Below are 6,683 nucleotides of genomic sequence, written 5' to 3'. Positions count from 1 at the left end.
AATGTTCTCTTCAGAGATATTTACCTAATTGCTAAAACTATAGGAATGTCTCTGTTATTTATTTTTTCTCATATTAAAATAAATATTATTTAATTTTATGGTACTTAAACTTATAGCAATATGTTTTATCTTTTTTCTGTCTGTCTTCCCATAATAGAATATTTCTCTGTCTGAAATGTCCATCATTGTCTAAATTTGGTTCACAGGGGACATGGAGAACAAGTCTACTCCACCTTGTATATGACTGAGCTCAAAATATTTTATGACAAATATTATGCTCTTCCTAAGTAGTCTCTCCTCTAGGCCAAATATCTCCTGTTTCACCAATTGCTTATTTGACAAGCAATTGGTGGAATCCATGACTTTTCACTATTTTCTCTACTCGTATCTAAATCCCATTCATCTATCAAATATCAGCTCCTCAAAATAGTTCATTCCTACTCCTGTCTGCCCTATTCCTACTTTCACTTTTTAAACATGTCTTTTTAACATGTGAAAGAATATTTTTTATACACATGGAAATCATATTTGAAAGTTAAAAGTTCCAAAATGTAAGAGACTAGTGTGTTTTTCTTCTGACTTAATACTTTGCTATTAAGGCAACACATGAATTACTTAACATTGAAATGAAAAATAAGAGTGTATCAACAAAACTAAATCAGATTGATGTAGTGAAACTTTCAGAAATAGTGTCCTGAATATTAGGTTATTTATTTTATATATTAATATTAATTCACCAGAATTGTCTACCTGTCTTTATATCCAATAAAAAAGTCCAATTCCACACAGAATTTAGTGGGAACTGAACTAGTTGTGAGTAAAGAATGGCTTCTGAGTACTCATCATATTTTTGTAGATTTTCTCTTCTAACTCAGCCAGATCCTCATTTGTTCTCCAGTGTAATTATAAGATACACATGGCTCTCCAAAATTACTTACATGAAATTTTGGATCTTTCCCAAGGTTTCCAATATTACTGTGCAGCCAATTTGCATTATATCTGTGCTGTATTATCAGATGTTTTCAATGCCTTATACTTAGCAGGGACAACTACCTAATTTGTGACAGAAGTTTATTCAACACTTACAAACAATAGAATTATGGGTATAAAATACTATTTTTAGGCAGGAGAAAATGAAGATCAAAAGTTAAAACAAAAAATAATTTATCTTGCCAAAACCAGTTTGGCTCAATGGATAGAGCGCTGGCCTGCAGACTGAAAGGTCCTGGCCTCGATTCCGGTCAAGGGCATGTACCTTGGTTTCGGGCACATCCCCAGTAAGGGGTGTGCAAGAGGCAGCTGATTGATGATGATTCTCTCTCATCCATGTTTCTAACTATCTATCCCTCTCTCTTCCTCTCTGTAAAAAATCAATAAAATATATTTAAAAAAATAATAATTTATCTTGTCTTTAAGGGATCACTTCATAAATTAAATAATTGTCTAAACACAATGCTGTATGCCTGAAACTAGTCTATAATAATAAAAGCATAATATGCAAATCAACTAAACAGCTGAAGAGCAGAACAAACAGAGGCTGGTATGGGCCGAGGCAGTCAGGGCTGTGCAGGCCTACTCTTGCACGAATTTTGTACATTGGGCCTCTAGTATAAAATAACATTGAATGTCAACTGTAATTGAAAAATAAAATTTAAAAAATAATATTAGTATTTATTTTTTACAAAAATTAAAGTAATTTGTTTTTCAACATATGGTTAAAATTATATTTCTAAGAACAAAATTGCATTCCAGTTCATCTCTATTTTAATAAAATATATCACAGAAGGAATGGAAACAACAAAAAAAGGACTTTATTAATAAATGACATTTTGTGTAAGCCAAACTCAAATGATTTAATCCCATAGTTGAGGAAAAACCACAGACAGCCACAGGGGAAGTATAACAGAGAACAAGGCAAATGCTTTACAACTAAATCAAACATCTCAACAAATCATAGCAATACTAGCAAAACCAGATTAGCAATTACTGTTCAACATGGAAAGCTGCTAAGGAAGCAAAATTTAGAGCTCTGTATTTATTACATAAAATGTCTGTGCCTCATCAGGCTTATTTCACCTGGAAATTTCCATAAATAAGATTGATTGTTATTTTTCAAGTTTAAAAAAAAAAAAACACTCTCCTTCCTTTAGCTTTATTCTTAGCTATTGAATGAATCTGGCCATTACTCATATGAACTTTAAGGGAGAGTTTAGTATGATTATCCTGTTTTAGAGTGGAGTAAACAGTGGTTAATCACAAATCTAAGGTCACAGCTCTGTGCAGGCAATTATTTTGAAACATTTTCATCCTACATAACCCCACTGTGATGATTAATTTTATATGTCAACCTTGTAGGGCCACAGGGTGCACAGATACTTAAATATTATTCTGGGTGGTTCTGTGAGAGTGTTTAGGGTGGCATTAACATGTGTTACTAGGGAAATGTGAGTAAGGCAGACTGTCCTCCATAATGTAAGTGAGCCTCCAATTAGTTGAGGGCCCAAATAGAGCCAAAGATTGGCCTCCCCAGTGCGAAAGACAGTTCTGCAGGCTGCCTTCAGACCTCATTTATAACATCGGCTGTTTTGGGGTCCAGAGCAAATGGGCTTCAGACCAGGAATGGAACATCGAATCCCCTAGGTCTCAAGCCTGTCAGCTTTCAGACCAGAATGGCAGCTTTGGCTTCACTGGGTCTCTAGCGTGTTGACCTACCCTTTAAACCCTGTACTTAAGGCCTCCATAACAGAGTGAGCCAATTCTTTTTTTTTTTTTTTTTTTTTTTTTTTTTTGAGACAATTCCATTTTAAATAGTCACCGGTATACTGCATTGTGTGTTCACCACCCCAAGTCAAATTTCCTTTCATCACCATTTATCCCCTCTTTACCCTCTTCTATCTCCCCCTCACCCCTATGGGTAATCACTATAATGTTGTATTTGTTAGTTTTTCTTCCTTGCTTAAAAATTTCAGCTTTTTCATGTAGCCCTCAAACACACCTGCTCTCTGAGAGCTTCTCTGTATCTATGAGGTTTGTTTATTTTGTTTATCAGATTCCACATTTAAATGAAATCATATGGTACTTGTCTTTTTCTGACTTAGCTTATTTCACTTAGAATAATGCTCTCCATGTACATCCATGTTGTTGCAAAGGGTATGAGCTCCCTTTTTATAGCTGCCTATTATTCCACTGTGCAAATATACCACAGTTTTATAACTACTCATCTTCTGATGGGTACTTGGGTTGCTTCTAAATCTTAGCTATCTATAATAATAAAAGCTAATGTGCTAATTAGACTGGACATCCTTCTGGACAACCTTCCAAATGAAGCTGGGGCTATGAGGGAAGCCCAGGTCTTGGGTGCCAGAGGGAAGCCGGGGGAAGGAAGGCCTACTCTTGCATGAATTTTATGCATTGGGCCTCTAGTCTATACTAATAATATAAAAAAATGCTAAATGACTGTACCTCCACTACACCCACAGCCAATCAGGAGTGATATGCAAATTAAGCCTACAAAGATGGAGGGTAAATTTGCATATTCAGCCAGGGTGGGCTGTGTCTTATACTGCTGCAGAGTCCAGTCCACCATGGGGGACCAGGCAGGCCAGAAGGGCAGTGCCTGACACCACCAGCTGGGTCAAGACCTCCATCAGTAACTGTGCAGGTGGGGGTGGGAGTTGGGGAAAGTGCCTGATGCCACCCATGGGGTCCAGGCAGCCATTGAGGTTGGGCAGGCATGGAGAGCAGTGCCTGTCGCCACCTGCAGGGTCCAGGCTACCATTGTGACTGGGAAGGCATGGTGGGTAGCACTTGATGCCACCTATGGGGTCAAGGCAGCCATTGGGGACAGGGCAGACCTGGCGGGCAGCGCCTAACACTACCTGCAGCATCCAGGCCACCATCGGGGACCAGGCAGGCATGGGGAAGCTGCATCTGATGTCACAGCAGGGTCCAGGCAGCCATTGGTTACCAAGCAGGCCTGGGGGGCAGAGCCTGATGCAGTCATCTGGCAGCCATCTGGGTCTGGGCAGGCCAGATGGGCTGAGACTAATGCTGCCCGCTGGGTTGAGGCTGCCATTGGGGACCCAGGTAGGCGGGGGGAGGGGGGGGAAGGGCAGGGTCTCTCGGATCACTGTCTGCCTGGGCTGCCTGTGGACACAGGTGGAGCAGGCCCAGGTTGAACATTTTAATGAAAATGGGATGCCTAGCAGGGTCGGGTGCGGCCAGGCCCGAAGCAGCAGCAGCCACGTCCGAAGTAGCCAGGTCGGGAGCAGCAGTGGCCAGACCCAGAGCAGCTGGTTGTGGAACGAACCAGAGCAACAGAGGCCAGGCCCTGAGCAGCCAGGCCAAGAACAGCTCGCTCCTCACCTGCCTCTGCCCCAAGGCTGCTTCTCAGACATGGCTGGAAATTTTTGTGGGAACTTGAGGGTCTGTTGAATCAAGTGAGGAAGGCTTAGATCTGGATGTGTTGAGTTAGTATAGGGCTGGGATGTTGATCTGTAAGTGCCTTGTGTGGGGCCTGGATGAGGTTGGTTGATTTTTGGAAATGTCTTTTGTGTGAAGTGTATCCTTGGGCATGTGGAGGTATTATTGATTTGAGAAAATGCTAAGTAACTGATTTACTATCTGAAAAATTAAAAGTTCTGAAAGTTTAAGGTCTCTTGCCAAAAAGAGGTTTTAAAGCTAACACCTTAATTTTAATGGAGAAAGGGAATGACAAGCCCTTCCCACCCAGAACAGGTAATCCAATTCCAACCAGCAGCTATGTTTAAACAATGTGTCCATTTACACTTGAATGACTACATCTTTTGATAGCCTAAGGGCAAGTTTACATGTAAGCAAGTTTGCTCTCAATTCCCAAGGCAGAAAAAAAAACAAGGTTTAGATTTTAAAATTTATTCTTAGAACTGTAAAAGTTTATTAATTAAAAAACAACAACAATAACAACAACAACAACAAAAAAAGGAGATTGAAAAACCTGATGAACAATAATAGGGATTCATTGTAGTAGTAGAGTCGGCGATATGGGAGGGGAGTGGACTGACTGTTTTCCGGGAAAGGGAGGGAGGAAGAGACTGAACATAAACTGTGCACCTATGGATGAGGACAATGGGGGGTGGGGAGGGGGCGGAGGGTGGGGTGGGAACCTGGTGGAGGGGGGAAGAAATGAGGAACCTTTGTAATAATATGAACAATAAAGATTGATTAAAAAAAAGAAGAAGAAAAGAAGATGGATGCCTGTGTCCCAGTCACTGGCGAGGAGAGGGCAGTGGGCAGTTAGCAGGCACCAGGGCTTGGAAGGGACTGGGAGCAACCTTCGGGCATGCTACCAGGAAGAGGTGCTGAACCATGGTGAGGCAGAGGGCTGTCTGATAGAGGCGCGCAAAGGTGAAGACAAGGCCGCTCTTGGTGGCGCTGAGCTTGAAAAGTGCACCAACAGCCTGATGGATTAAATCGCCTTTCTGAAGAAGGTGCATGAAGAGGAGATCTCTGAGCTGCAGGTGCAGATCCAGTATGCTCAGATCTTGGTGGAGATGGACATGTTCTCCAAGTCTGACCTCTCTGCCACACTCAAGGACATCTGCACCCAGTAAGAGAAGCTGGCTGCCAAGAACATGCAGAATGCAGAAGAATGGTACCACAGCTGCTCACCATGCTGACCAAGAGCAAGAGCACTGCCAAAAACACCTATGGGGTGTGCCCCCAAAGACGAGGTGTCTGAAAGCTGCCACCTGCTCAAGGCCAAGACCCTGGAGATCAAAGCATGCTGGGGTATGAACAATGCTCTGGGAAAGCAGCTGCAAGAGCTGGAGGATAAGAAAAACTTGGACGTTAGTGCTATGCAGGACACAATCAACAAATTAGAAAATGAGTTGAGAACTACCTAGAGTAAAATGGCATGATATTTTAAAAAATACCAGGACCTCCTCAGTGTGGCTTTGGACATTGACATTGAAACTTACAGGAAATTCTTAGAAGGTGAGGAGACCCAGTTCAGTTTCACCAGCGTGGGAAGCATAGCTAGTGGCTATACTCAGAATTCCCAGATCTTTGGTCGATCTACCTATGGTGGTTTACAGACTAGCTCCTACTTGATGTGCGCTCCCTCCTTCCCTTCTTAATACACCAGCAACATCGAGGTAGAGGAAACCTTTAGGAAGCTAAGGATGAACCCCCCTCTGAAGGAGAAGCTGAAGAAGAGGAGGGGAAAGAAGTGGTTGACGAAGAGGAAGGTGGCAAGGAAGGATTTGAGGATACAAAGGAGGAAGACGAAGGAGGTGAAGGTGAAGGAGAAGATGCCTGAGAAGCTGAGGATGAGAAGAAAGATGAAGGTGCTGGGGAGGAGCAAGCAACCAAGAAAAGATTGAGCCCCCCTTTCCTTAATTATTTCAGGAGTAATACTCCTGAAACCAGGTCAACCTGTCACCAAACAAGTGGTTGAGTTCCTGATACTATATTAAGTAAGAACTCAATATATATAATATTTTGAAGTTATTCAGTTGGACATTAAATGTTGTGCTATGACTTTTTTCCTTATGCAGAGTATATGTTTGCTTGCAGAGTGGCTTCTTGGCTTGCTGCCTGCCTGTTCATGGTACATGCTTATGAGTTCAGGATCTATGACAATGTCAATAATTCAGATGTTTACAATAAAAATACATGAATTCACTGATGTTGATGTTAAA

At 41.7% G+C, this 6,683-nt stretch overlaps 1 pseudogene; it reads left to right on the top strand.

Moving 5' to 3' along the window:
* Window positions 1–3,733: 3,733 nt before the first annotated feature.
* On the top strand, window positions 3,734–6,411 carry LOC118706738 (annotated as a pseudogene).
* Window positions 6,412–6,683: the final 272 nt, after the last annotated feature.

This window comes from Pipistrellus kuhlii, unplaced genomic scaffold (genome assembly GCF_014108245.1).
Source record: "Pipistrellus kuhlii isolate mPipKuh1 unplaced genomic scaffold, mPipKuh1.p scaffold_m20_p_54, whole genome shotgun sequence".
NCBI classification, from domain to species: Eukaryota; Metazoa; Chordata; class Mammalia; order Chiroptera; family Vespertilionidae; genus Pipistrellus; species Pipistrellus kuhlii.
Note: the sequence above shows the minus strand (reverse complement) of the source record. Positions and strands in the feature narration are given on the sequence as shown.